Source organism: Spermophilus citellus (assembly GCF_964194105.1).
Source record: "Spermophilus citellus genome assembly, contig: SCAFFOLD_102, whole genome shotgun sequence".
NCBI classification, from domain to species: domain Eukaryota; kingdom Metazoa; phylum Chordata; class Mammalia; order Rodentia; family Sciuridae; genus Spermophilus; species Spermophilus citellus.
This window is the reverse complement of record NW_027672732.1, coordinates 1,078,679-1,093,738: the sequence shown is the minus strand read 5'-3', so window position 1 is coordinate 1,093,738 and position 15,060 is coordinate 1,078,679. Positions and strand designations below refer to the sequence as shown.

General features: G+C 35.8%; 1 long non-coding RNA gene across 1 annotated transcript; it reads left to right on the top strand.

The window, feature by feature from the left end:
* Positions 1 to 537: 537 nt before the first annotated feature.
* Positions 538 to 10,419, top strand: LOC308640697. Its single transcript, XR_014020337.1, has 3 exons — positions 538 to 724; positions 5,021 to 5,083; positions 10,290 to 10,419. It is a non-coding gene; the product is annotated as an uncharacterized lncRNA (long non-coding RNA).
* The last annotated feature ends 4,641 nt before the right edge of the window (positions 10,420 to 15,060 follow it).

Below are 15,060 nucleotides of genomic sequence, written 5' to 3'. Positions count from 1 at the left end.
TATATGCATGCTGCCTAACTATTGCTTATAAATATATTTGTTTTAATTATCTCTTTATTTAGTTGTCAAAATCTTTGAGCTAATTCAAGACTTCTTTTGATGATCTTTGGAAATTACCCTGGCTAGTTTTTAACACCTATTGCCTATTCTTATCCTTCTTTTATTTTTAATCCCAAAGATCATTATGTAATAGCAACTAAAACAGTTTAATGTAATCCCAATACTTTGCCTATTTAGAATCTAAATCAAATCATTCTTTTAGTTTTCTATGGCAGTGGGCAGGGAAAGGGAGCTAATGACATTTATAGATTTTTGAAGTGTTTTTGTTAACATATTCTACTTCAGTCCCCGAAAATCCCAAATAATGCCATGTAAAAAAACAAGCAAATCATGATGCTGTTTCTGCAGCCTTTCTGTGGCTCGACTTGCAACCTGTGTTAACATGGTCTTCTTCTTCTTTTCCTGCTCTTTCTTTTCCTCCTTTGTCTTCTCCTTCATGTGTATTTGGGTCTTGTCATGCCCTCTCAACAGTATCTCCTCCTGCAGAGTCCATTGATGTTCACAGACCAAGCCCAGCAGGAAGTCATCATGGTCCTCAAGTTCCCCTCTAACTCCCCTGTCACCCATGTGGCAGCCAACACCCAGCCTGGCTGGGCTGCTCCTGCTGTGATCACGGTCACTGCTAATAGACTCTTTGCTGTGAACAAGTGGCACAACCTTCCTGGTGAGTAAAGAAAGGCCAAGTGCCTGCTGAACACTGTAGGAAGATATTGTCATACCCACGAGCATGTATCTTAACGCTTGAGCTTTTGGTTAACAAGCATGAGTCTGAATCAAAATGTCGATGATTAGTTTGAAAGACTGGAAGAAGCCCCTCCCACCTCTGAGGTCTGTGGTACAAATGTTAAAGCTTAAACTGTTCTTTGGCATCTGGCAGTTTCTCTTTATCCTTGCAAATAAATATTGTTTCCAGTATAACATTTTAATACAGTGACACTATTTTATTTATAAATAGTGTGTACTTATTTATCAGATTTTGCCCCCACTCATTCATTTGATAAATACTTTGCATTGTCTGGTATCTGACAGAAACTTTTTGTGTACAGCACGATAGTGTTTGTTATAGTTAAATTACACAGCTCACATGCTGCATGCCCTTCTGTTGGTACCTTTTATTCTTCCACTAAGAGCTGAATGACCATGCCCAATTAAAGTAACCATTAGAATCAAAAGCCATCCAAGTTTGAAGAGGTGGTAGAGTTCCTCGGCTGCAGTGTTCTTCAGTGAAGATGCTGGGCTCACTCACCATCACATCTGCCAGTCAGTGGCAGAGCTTGAACCCAGGTTTTCCAACTCAGATTTTATGATCATCCCTTTGTGATTTTATTGCTCTCATTAGAACAGAATGTTGGGACCTGAATTTAGCACTGTTCTTTTTTGCCCTGTAATTTAAGAAACAAAAGAAATAAGGAGGAAACTCTTCTAAAGTCCTACAGATTACAGGCTTTCTCCCCAAGCCATTGTTATAGGTAGGAAGTTCTAAAAGAATATATTTTAATGGTCTGTTAATTTGTCATTAAATCTATAAAGTGTGCATAAAGCACTACAAATTAGAATACCTGAAATTGGCTGCCCAAGTATAAATTCTTGAGCAAAGTCCTCATTCAAATTAATAGAAGAGATTTTAGAATGGAATAAAAGACATTCCAAACATAAACCTGGTATACTGACCTGGTTCAATAAAGCACTGGTCACAAAGAATCTCTGGGTGGTATCAGAATTGATTAAATATAGTCATTTTCCTGGACGCTGGAAGTGAAACAATGGAAACAATTGATTAGAGAATAGATTTTAGAAAAAAAGGAGATGGTCAAAACTGAAGCTGACATTTAGTCTTTCTAATTGGGTCTGCTTCAGTTGAACTCTTAGAGAAGTATATGCAAGTGACATACTTGTGTATGGACATTATGATTTGTTTAAGAAATGTACTTCTGGGGCTCTCTGATTTCTATCCATAGATGGGTATGTGCTATCACATGTACCAAGGATTTACCTACTCTGTGTGCAGTTGCCCTTAAGAGTTTTGCAAATGTTTTAATGTTCACAACACCAGGGCCACCACAAATAATGCTTATCCTGGGTGGCTGTTTCTGGCATCCTGGGAATTTCAGTTTAAAGAGAATTATAGAATATGGGAGGATATTCTATAATTCTCTTTAAACTGAAATTCTAGTCTAAAAATAGACTCAACTACTGAAGAGTCCTGCTATACCACCCCACCTCAATCTCTGGAAGAACTGGCTCAGCAGCTATTAGACTCAAGGGGCTCCTAAGTCTCCAGTTGATACCCAGGTTGTAATGCTATGCTCTAAGCATGGACAACTAAGCTCCTGGCATTCCCCTTTTAAGGAAGGGGAATGTTCCTGATTAAAAAGCTTGCTTCCCTTGGTACTTGGTGGCCAGGTGTTCTCTTCTCCATGTCCAATTTTTTGAAAAGTATGTAAAGTGAATTAGAGTTCCCTTTGCTGGAGTATCACTTATGGGGCATTTGACAATTCCCAGCCTCAGATCACCTTTCTGTAAGGTAAGAGCCTGGGGGAATGCAGAGTTCTACAGATTCTTTGCCTGTACTTCTCCTCAGTGAGTCCTCATTGTCTGTGCCTGTGTCATTAGTGCTTTTCATTTCCACCTTTGCATGCATGCTGCCTTTGCAGTGTGACTAGCAACTCTTCATATAGATAAACACAAAGATGATAATGTGGGGCTTCACCACAGAGTTACCTTTCTAGGATGAGATCTCCAGTTCTGGATTATATCTACACCTAAAAATATTAAACATTTATTCTGTTAATCTGTGCCTCATTTCAGGTATGTTTGTATGCATCCAATATTTCATTTTATCTTTACCTGTTAGAATCCCTTAATTAAAACCAACATTAGAACTCGCTCTTTCTCTTCATTGAATATCAAATTCATGTTACTCTAACTTTTAAAAAATTTTAGATTCTGTCTTTTCTAAGGATCTGTGATTTTCATAATTCATTCACAAAACAGCTAGCTCTGTCAGTTCTTTGAGTACTATCTATGTCCTGATTTAGAAAAGGCACAATCCTGACTAGGCTGTAGCTCATCAATACAGCATGTGCCTCAAACAGGCCCTGGATTCGATCCCTAGCACCTCAAAAGAGAAAAAAAATCTTTATCTTCCTCTCTCATTCAAAGGACTTGGTAGACCTCCTCCAAAATAAATAACAACAGCTAATGTTTATAAAGCATTTTCTAGTTTCTAAGGATCATTTTAATGATTTTATGTGTACTTAAGCCCTCCAACAAGTTGAGGATATAGGTTCTGTTTTTAGTCAAACCATATCAAATTGCTGTTTTTATAGGTCAAAATGGTCAGGTTGGCAATTTTATATTATCCAACTAAACCCAGATTAGGGAACTGAAGCACAGAGGCTACATAACTTACCCAAGGTCACATAATGGTCAGTTGCAAATTACTGGTCAGATGGTCAGTGGTAAGATTACTTCCATAAGCCCTTTTCACTGACAGTAGTTTTAATGTTCCTATGAGCTTAGATTCTCAGAGAAGTAGAGAAAAGTTCTCAAGGCATTAGTGCAGATTGACACTGGTATTACTCTTGGGCAGACCAGAGGCTCTGGGGCTTTTTCCTTGATCAGGCAGCCTATGATTTCTTTATCAGCAGAGCCAGTAATCAGCAAAGGCAAATACCTTCAATAAAAAAGAGTGAGTCGTTGTGGCTTCAGCTTCTTATACACACTAAACTATAAACTTTAATGCCAATATTGTACTTACTTAGATATTTATTAGTATTAATGGCCTTCCAGACATCCTTGAAAAGTTGGCATGTATTAACTAGGGAAAATAAGACAGTAAGTTTTAAAATAAGCGAATGAACTCATTGAAATATATCTGATTATTATTTTCATCCCCTCAAAGACAGGAAGATCTCCTAAAATCTTATAGTATTGAGCAGAGCTCTAATATCAACCAAGTGGTAATGTAAATCCTTGTGAGTCTATAAAAGGCAGATATTAACCAGGGTGAATGCGTGAGTCATTTGGGGAAAATAGTTTGGAAAAGGGCCCAGAATTTAACTATCAGAACTGTGAAGCTGAAAAGATCATCTCTCCCAAACTCTTCCTTTTAGGGCATATGATGCGCCTGGCCTGCATACCCATCCAGTGGCTTCCTCTCTGCCCAAGTCCTCCTACCTTCCACAAGGAGATGGCTTGCAAAACCTCTTTTCAGTTAAAAAAAAGAAGCATGCCTGAATCTTTAAAATCATTTTGAGAATGGAACAAACTATTCTTAGTATAGATTGATTTTTCTAACTCATTTGCTTCTCAGAGTATTTTTAAATTGAAACCATGGAAATATTAAATATTAATAAAACATTTTTTTTAAAAAACCCTCAATCCAATCTTTAAGAAAATATTTCAGCCAAATGCATTTAACTAAAACATTTATCTGCGGATAGCTTTCTTTATTTTTATTCAAACTTTCAATTGATTGCTTTTAAGTGATGGATGAAACATTAAATGTTCCCTGACTTAGAGCTTTCCCTTTCTCCATCATAAACTGGCGTTTTTGTGGATCCTTTGTGCTGCAGCATTCAAAACTGCCTTTTTAAGAAGTAACGAAAAAATAGTATTTGCTACAGTCAGCAGATGGTTGTCACATTTTGTTTTCAGCACGCTTTACCACTTAATTTTGTTTTGTTGCAGCATCAGAGGTTGCCAGTCAAGCATCTGCTATAGCTTATGGCCCAGGACTGGAGCCACTGCTGATGGCACATGTTCAGAACAGCACTAATCTAAAATAAATGTTTAATAAGCTAGTCATAAAAGCACCTGGATTTTTAGTCTTTAAATGTCACAAAACTGCAAGATTTGGAGGTTGGAAACAATTCTACGTAAGATTTGACTTGTGCATTTTTATGTAGTTTACTATATGAAAAATAATGCTTTTTTTCTAATCTTTTGTGAATTCCAGCTCATCAAGGTGCTGTACAAGACCAGCCATACCAGCTGCCAGTGGAAATCGATCCTCTCATAGGTCTGTCACTTCCTTCTCTCTTTGCGATTCATTAAGCTCTGTATGGTGGCCCTGAAGTGTAGATTACAGTTGTTTTTCACTTGCTGGTTGCTGGGAATGGAATTTTCCTGATAAACCATTTGCATGCAAATTGGAATGCAATGAGCTGTGGCTATGCTGGTATTTCATCAACTCCCCCTCATTGGTTTGCCTAATTTGAACAGGCCTAGGATGCGTGTCACTGAAAATTAATATGGATGCTGTAATAATGTGTGATTGAGAATGCGCATGAAGTACTGTCAGGATAATATTGGATCTTTTCATCACTCAGACTTGTTGATGAGCAGGAGCGAGGCACGTTACGATGAATTGGCGCACCAGTAATGTGATGGAGCTCCTTTGCTAGGGAAATTTTCATAATAACAGTGGGGTTCTTAGCAGCACTGTGTTGTGAAAAAATAAAACTGTAGTGCCAGGGTTTCATCATTAAAAGAGATCAATCCTTTCTTCCTAGACCCTCCGTTCAGTCTGGGGATTAATGTGCAATTGCAGAGCGGTTTCAAAGTTGAAATATATTACCCAGCCAATGGTAGCGTTAAGATATTTGTATTCATTTTCCTAGGGTCCTGCAGCCCAATAAATTGCCATTGGAGGTTAAATTTGTTCGGGGGGGGGGGTAAAACAGGGAGAAGATCAGAAAGAGCCACTGGGATAAACTGTGCTTCTGCAGCACATGACTTAGAATATGTAATTGCTGCTATGTCTTTTGAGTAGCTTAGTTGGAATTTTCATCCCCATTTGGGAACATTTCAAATGTGGCATCATCAAGAATGTTCAGCCTTGAAGATGCTGTTCAATAACTTTTAGAATAAAAAGCCCAGTTGCCTCCCTCTGGGGTAGGCTACCAGCATTGATGTTTGGCTCATAATTTTGTCAGATTTCTCTGGTACAAATAAATTTGGTAGAGTTTAACATTTTTAAAGAAAGTGTATGAATTAATAGATTTATTTTTTCAAATCCAAGATGTCCCCTATGCATACATTACCTTTTTTTGTCTTTAAAAGCTTCATCTCAATAGAGAGCTAAATGGCTACCATTTGCAGGTAGACTATCAGGATGGACAAAAATAACCTAAAGCTCAAAACCAATTTATTTACCATTTTCTAAAATATAAGCAGAAATCTAAAAAGTATCTATATGAAGGATAAGTACTACTGTTTCCTAAATTGCATTTTGCTTTGAATACATTTTTTAAAAAAAATTAAAATCTTACTTGTATAGCTTTAGGAGTGAGGAAAATAGTAAAGCCCATTCTCTAAGTCATAGAAAGCCTTATTTCTGATTTATAGGCTCATTGTTTGCTTTAAAATGTGCCAATAAATATCTTTAGTGTAAAGCCTAATTAAATCCGGAATTGTAACCTTTATAACAAGGATGGGTAAGCTTTTTTTAGTAAAGGGCCGGATAGTAAATATTTTAGGCTTGTGAGCCATGAGGTTTCAGAACAACTACCTAACTCTGACATGATAGCACAAAGCCACCATAGACAATACATAAATAAATGAACATGGTTGTTTTCTAATAAAACTATATATATATATATATATATATATATATATATATATATATATATATTAAAAAAAAAACAGGCATGGGCCTGATCCATCCTATGTACTACCACTTGCCCTCCGTGTGCTCTAGATCTCCAGTCATTAGACTGTGCCTCTGTTCCTAAAATACTTATTTAAAACCATGTTATCTTCTCAAAAATTTTAAGGTTGACTTCTAAAAGTTTCATCCCAAGTTGAAATACTTAGAATTTCTGGCATAGATAAAAAAAATTTAATGTATCCAATGGAATCCCTAAGTATCAGAATGAATTGATACTCAACAATTTCTATTTTTATTATTATTATTATTTATTTTTGGTACCAGGGATTGAACTCGGGGGTACTTAACCACTGAGCCACATCTCCAGCCCTTTTTATGTTTTGTTTTGAGACAGGGCTTCTTTGCTAAGTTGCTGAGGCTGGCTTTGAACTTGTGATCCTCCTGCCTCAGCCTCCTGAGCTGCTGGGATTACAGGTGTGCACTACTGCACCTAGAAACAATTTCTATTTTTTAAAAATGCATATAAAAGCCCTTAATAATTAGAAATTTTACTTCATTCCTGTTTCATCTTCAATTTATGTTTTTATCCTACTTCCCACACATAATTTTATCTTACCTTTTTAAAATTACACTTTTCAGCAATAAAAATATACAGAAAATTAAACACAGGTATATAAATTTAAATTTTAAAATTTTCTATGACCAGAAGGCTCACCTTTCTACAAAATTAATCTACGTTGAGTGATCATTATAAGTATTAATACTTATGTTAGCATTATAATAAAACATTTATTAAATGTAAAAATAACACAGACATTTATTGGAAACCGGTTTTTATTGAAATAGATGGAGCTTTCCCCCAATTAGTTTGGGTATTCCTAGATGGACCTACTATCTGTCAACAGGTCTATCCTACTGTTTTGTTTTTAAGGATGGGAATGATAGCCAGGCAAGGTGATGCACGCCAGTATCCCAGCACTTGGGAAGCTGAGGCAGGAGGATCAGTTGAGTCCAAGAGTCCAAAACCAACCTGGATATTGAGACCTCATCTCCAAAATAAAGAAAGATATGGAAGCTCTAAGGAATGTTACTCACATAAAAAATAGATGAGAAAGGAAGGAGTTTTAACTGTGTCAGACATCTTTGAACTCCTTTGTATGTGGCAAAATTTATATAGCAATCTAATAATAAGTTATCTTTGTGGTTTAATAATAAGTTATCTTTCATTGTAACAATCTATTATTGAAGCTTATTTTTAATGATGTATTAATTAACAGTGTGATTAGATCCTCATTTTATTTTATTGAAAACCACCTTAACTACACAGAATATATTATCTAAGCATTCACTTTTTGATATCACATCACTATTTGAATTATCCCTGTATTAAGCTCCCAAGAGATGTTTATACCCTGGGGTAAAGCATCCTAGTAAGACTCTACATGGAAGGGAAATGTGTCATTATTTTATCCAGTGTTAGAAGAGCATGAGGAAAGGGAGACGAGAAAGGAAAACTCACAGGAGAGTTCTCAGGCAAGTCAATTTTAGGCAAGAGAATATGAAAGTTGAAGAACTAGAGATTGATTCCCCTAAAAACATCTGTGCCTGTTTATCCCCTGGGAAGTCTCATACCCCTAGGGGTATGCATGCCTGAGTTTGAAGACTGCTTATTTAGACAAATATACTCAATTTTCATTGAATAAAAGTACTTTACTGAATCTCAAGAAGTTTACTATTGAAAACAATAAGATTATGTAAAAGCTGCTGTGAAATATACTAGATAGATAGATAGATAGATAGATAGATAGATGGCTTTGTGAAGTTAAATTATAAGCACTTGCTTAGGAAATAGTTCATCTTAAGGCTGAAGGGGCATCAGCCTTTGTCCATGGGTACTTTGTGGTCCCTGAGTTCAAAATTATGCATATGCCCAGATCTGTTGAAGAGGTTTTCCCAGAGGCCACTACCCAAAAGTGACCAATGGAAGTTTATATCATAGAAGCAGAAGTCATATAAACACAGCCCAAAATAAGCATTTTCATAGTTCCCATGTGGAATGAAATACTTGCACAAATACTTGCAGTAACCAGTTTAGAAAGTACTACATATATTGTTTTTGATTTCTAGGTTTTGGGGAATTTAAAATAAAAATGTATCACACACCTTCACTGCAGTAGGATACTGTTTCTTTCTACAACATTACCATATCTGTGAAAGCTTTTTCATCTGTTAGCAACTTCCCTTTGTGTGGAAGAATGGGGAGAAATGATCCCCAACTAGAATTCTGCCTGTTTTCTACTGCTACTACTTTCTAGTTCATTAATTCACCCAAAGTATAAGAAACCTACATTACCAAACAGTTATCTCCTGACCTAAGATGGCCATGCTGTGCCCACAGACTTTGGTAGAGTTCTGCAGGACTTCGCATATACATGTGTATCGTGTGGTGTATACCATCATGGCAGGGCCGATTCCATCCTCGGTGTCCCCAGTGGTTCCCAGCACAGCACAGGAGGGTGTTTGGAACACTTTTTTCCTTGTTTCCGAGCCTTCTATTAAACCATCCGCATAAACTTAGTTATTATACACAATGAATATAAATATCTTTCTATTTTCATATTTATTAATAATGTGTAACTTTTTTCCTCAAAAATTGAAAACTGGTAAAAAGAGCTTACTAGTTAGATGCATAAATTAGTATTGTCCATTCTGAATTTCTGGTATAATAGAGTTTCTTTCACAGTGCGAGAACCATTATTTGCATTGGATCCCCGGAAGCAAAGCCAAAAATGCATCTCAGTGAAAATTCCTTCTCTGATAATGGCATACTTGATAGTATCCTCCAAGAGGATTATTACTTTTCCTGGTGCTTGGTGTCACTCTGTGTCTGCCCTCATGCCTTGTGACAAACCGCATCTCAGGTGCTCTGAAGCACTTGGAACACACTGCCAGACTTGTTTTATTGCTTCAATAAGGAGTAAGAAAGTGGCAGTGTGCTGTGCTTTGGCTTTTTCAATTACAAGAATCTTTAATAAATAGTCATTTTAGCCTTTCCTCACATGCAAGCACAGCTGTAAACAGGGGAAATGGGAGTTCCCATCTAGTCAAATTAAAGACCCGTTAAAGCCAAAGTAGTACAAGATGCTACAATATTTCAAGTATATGACATTTAAATCCTAATATCTCTTCCTTGTGACAAAATGTTAAAGGTAATAGATTGTCACAACATGAATCCATTCTCATGACAATAGATGTAATGAGATTGTCAGAAACACAAACCTAACTGTGATGCAGTCTGGAGGTTGTAATCTAGTTTGGTCCTGCCCAAGAGCTAGAAAGCATGTACTGCGAATTGTACACTATTTTTAAATTGTATGTTATTATTTCTTTCCTCTAAGCAAAAATTTTTTACCAAGATCTTGAACTTAACCACCCACATTTTTCTAGCAATTGTGTTTTCCTATTGGGTTTTTCAAATATTATTAATTTAAAGTTAAAGGTCAAGTATTCTTATTTTAGAAATTGTCCCCTTTCCTCCTCACCCCTAACTCCCAGTATGACAATCTTTGCCCATGTGTGCTTAGTAGGTTTTTTCTTCCTTCCTCTATTCTCACAGCCAGCAATACAGGAATGCACAGGAGGCAAATCACTGACCTTTTAGACCAAAGTATTCAAGTCCACTCCCAGTGCTTTGTCATCACTTCAGACAACCGCTATATTCTCGTCTGTGGCTTCTGGGATAAGAGTTTCTGAGTCTACTCTACAGACACAGGTAATTTTTATTTTCCTCCATTAGTGAGCTAAAGTTTGTAACTATTGGCATTGAGAGGCTTAGAATGCTTTCCTTATCTTCTTCCTTCCAAAAACTATATAATTCTGAAATTTGTAAAATAAGAATGAGAGGACACTGTTTTCCCCTTTCGAAAAATAATCTGCTGCTGGGAATGGTGGTGCATTTTGTAATCCCAGTGCCTCCGGAGGCTGAGGCAGGAGGATCACAAGTTCAAAGCCAGCCTCTCCAATTTAGTGAGGCCCTCCACAACTTGATGAGACCCTGTCTCAAGAAACAAAACAAAAAAGACTGGGGATGTGGCTCAGTGGTAAAGCCTGGGTTAAATCCCCAGTACCAATATATATATATATATATATATATATATATATATATATATATATATATATATATATATTATTTAATATTATTTATATAAATATTTATTTTATTATTATAATAATCTGCCAACTAATCTGCCACATTGTCCACTATTGAGTAAACTACAACTTGTTTTTAAGTAGCAGTCTTTTATAGTAGGTTTATCTACCAGGCACCGTTTTGAAGGCAAAACCCCCTATGAAAATACCATACACATGTGTATGTGCATGATCTTATGACATAGTGTATCTTTCTGCTTTTGTGTTATTTAAAAGATTTTCTTTTCCTCACTGGAAAGACTCATTAAGTATCTCTCTTGGGAGTAGATATCTTGCCTCCACCCAATTCTGCATAAAATGTTGCCAAAAGCTGCACCATCATGAAGAAAAGTAGCAGACTACTGATTTTATGTGTAACAGGAACTCTTGTTAAAATATAGTTTAAGTCTGTATATGCATTTGCATGTATCTCCCTAGGGAACAAACAAGCTCTCCTCTGTGTTATTACAGGAGATACAACCCAAGAAATGTTTATAAATGTTTGCATATAGGAAAAGCATTTAGATATTTCATGGAGTTTAGAAACAGAGGATAAAACAAACACATAATAAATATGTAATCAAATACTTTAAATAATTAAAATTATATATCAGTTCATTAGACTAATCAATATTTATTATGAAAGTGTTTTTTTGTTTTGTTTTGTTTTGTTTTGTTTGGTGCCGGTAATTGAACCTAGGTCCTCATACGTGCTTAGAAAGTACTCAACCACTGAGCTATGCTCTGAACTCCTGGAAGTAGATATTTTAACTAAAACAAGAATCTACATATGTCTTAGTGAAATATTATTACAGAATAGAAATATCTATTTAATTGAGATTTCTAGTTAATTAAATGCTTTAAGGTGAATAATCTTTCAGTCTTATTAGTAATATATAAAGTATGAGTTTATGCTCCTATATTACCAAGTATAGTATATTGAAAAATGAAGTATTTGTTACTCAAGGAGTTTAATTGTTTTTTTTTCCTTCATTCTTTTATAGTATTGTAAATAGCTAAGAGAAAGTAGGGAAATGATAATTGACCATGAACCTTTCATTGAGGTAACTCCATAAATTGTTTTTAGGCATGAGTTTTGCTTTATGGAATTGGTGATCTAGTTTTTTTTTTATAGCTTATATCTTTGTTCTGGGGGTCTTGAATACAGCATGCTCATTCAGGCTTTTACTAGATGTTTTAAGTCTTTGAGGTGGAACACTATTGAACCTGAAATTTCACTAACTTTCTCTAAAAATACAGTGGGAACTGACTGGTAAGTTTTCCTAAAATGTAGGAAATTATAATGCATTTTTATAACGAATTTTCTCTGCTTTGAAATCAAATTCAAATTTTAGCCTTTTTATTCTATGGTATTGACAGCCTTAGCATTACTTGATCTTGAATTGTGCTCGATTTTTTACACAAATTAACTTTCAGGTTAAACCTGCTATATCTTCTCACTAGATTCTTATAAATATTCTTTTAAGTAGTGTATTGGTTGTTCACACATTAGAAAGACTTATTTTTAAATTTAGGTGGTATAATTTGTTCCTTTTGGTTTATACTTATTAGTTTCGACAGTGCATACAGTTAAGTAACCACATCACAATCAAGGTACAGAGCAACTCCACTGCCCTCCAGAATTTCCTTTGTGCTGCACAACTTCTTCCCACACCCTCAGCCTCCTGCAAACACTGCCCCGTTCCTCATCTCCTCTTGCCTTTTCCAAAATTTCATATAAGCGATTTTGACATTTATTTTTTTTTAATTTGTTGATGTTCCCTATTTTTTTAAAATATATTTTTAGTTGTAGATGGACACAATATCTTTATTCTTTTTTTCCTGTGGTGCTGAGGCTCAAACCCAGTGTGCAAGGCAAGCAGTCTACCACTGAGCCACAACCCCAGCCCCAGATGTTCTCTATTTTTTAAAGGCATTGAATGTTAATATTATAAACCAAAAGTAGCTTCACTTTCATAATACTAATAATCAAGCTAATTCCTATATTCACAGTTTTTTAGAATTTATAAAAATTCTTTTACATACATGATATTGTTTTCAATTCACAATAATCCTGTGGAGTAGACAGATGTCCTTATCTTTATTTTTCAGATGATTGAAGTGAGGTTTAAAGAGGTTAAGTAGCATGTTGAAATTTATGTAGGTAATGCTGATGGAACTGGGCCTTGTAATTTAGTTCTTCTGTCTTCAAATATAGCATTCTTTGTGATTGTACCCTCTTGTCTCATACAGGTGTCACCAATCATTGGTTAATTTGGAAAACATTATAATTTGTAACACTAAGTTCTTGGTACATCTGCCATGTTACATAAAATTTAATAAACTAGATATCAGTTGTTTTCCTTCTCCCAAAAACCTAATGTACTTTTTAAAAATTATGTGTCAATAAAGCATTCTCACAAGGAGTAGCCTTACTTTAAACTTCATTTCCATAAGTTGTGAATAAAAATATTTATTTATACTTGCCAGAGACTTGAAGGAAAAAAATATGTCAAATGATAATCCAAGTATCTTTCTCAATGTCTATATGGAAACTTGGATGGTAGATTTTAAAATAATCTCAGTTAAGGTAAATGCATTTGTTTTTAACAACAAAAAGAATATTAAACATTTTTTCTATGTTTGTCAGAGAAGCATGGGAAAACTGTATGATCAGTAATATATAATGGCAAAGCTATCACAAGTGTTGAATTCAATTATATTTTAGCACACAAGCCAAAAAAAAAATTCCTTCTCTTATTAGATTTGGTGGGGGGAGGAGGGAGGAGAAACACGGTTGTAACAGGAAATTCTTTAAACATAAATCATGTTTTCGGGGCACAACCAGAACAGCAGAGGCAACAATAAAACCTTCCCCCAGCAGTTGGAATTATTTTCAGGCCACATTTTAGATTCAGTGGTGCAGAGTCCTGAGCTGGATTTTTTTTTATTTGTAGCGCAGCTGTCAAATAAAACATTAACTAGAAAATTTGTTCTGTCAAAAAAGGGATATTCTAGTGCTTGTGGTAATATTTGATATTAGTGTGTGGAGAGGTGGACTAGTATTAAAGGAAACAAAAAATAAAGGTTGAGGAACGCTTATGAGATTATCAGAAAATAATTTACCAAAAAGAGCAGCAGGTATTTATATGTTGTGATTTATTTAGGAGGAGTGAGCCTCAACCTCGTAGCAACAGCAGAGATTGCCACAGAAGCCTGCCAGAGCAGGGAAAAGTAAACCTAAAAAAAATAATGTTTTCCAGGGTTGGGTCTGAAGTATAAATTGTAGAGAGTAAAGTTAATCTTTATTAAAATATGAAACCCTTTCCAATTAACTGTGTAAATGTCCCATCTTATGGAGAGCTTCCCCGACACCCAAATTGTGTTCTACCTTGTTACTTTCTCTGATCTTCTTCTTTTCTTGTATAATTCTTGTCACTATTTGTAGTTACATGTTTGTCTGTTTGGTGTCCCTGGACACCACCATGCCATAGTTGGTGCTCTGAGAGCAGGACTGTGTCTGATCACCACCATGGCCACTTAAACAAGCCTGGCGCTTGCACTCTGCAGGTGCTCAGTCAACAGTTTTCAAATGAAAAATTATATTGATAACTATATAGGCAAAAATTAAGACATCAGGGAATTTTAGTTGCAGGAGAATGCATAGTGACTGAGTATATGCTTTCCAAGGGCTCTGACATTGGAAGAATGGCCATGGACTTAACTAATTGGAATTAACACAGAAATCTTAGAACATTCTGCCTCTATTTAATGCAGCCTTATTTCCTTGCTAAATTTTTCCACCCTGTGCCCACAGGTGTTGGGAAGTAAGGTAGCAAGTAAACGGCTGCTTTTTGGGAACCTCCTGGTGCCCCCTCTGCACCCCCTACCACAGGTTCCTACTTAGTTCTAGTTCTTTCTCTCATGCTCCTTGCTGAGTTTCACATCCAAAATAAGTCTATCTGGAAATAACGTATTTAAGTCACCCTAGTATTTACACACTCACACTTAGCAATAGGCTAAATACAAGTCACTTACATACTCACTGATCAACACATACACACAATATGGAGTGTCCAGTTTCCTTCAGTGATTAAAACACACTAATTTAACTTTCAGCTTTCTAATTATTAGTAAGAGTACATTCAGCCAGGTGTGGTGGTGCATGCCAGTGGCTCAGAGGCTGAGGCAGGAGGACT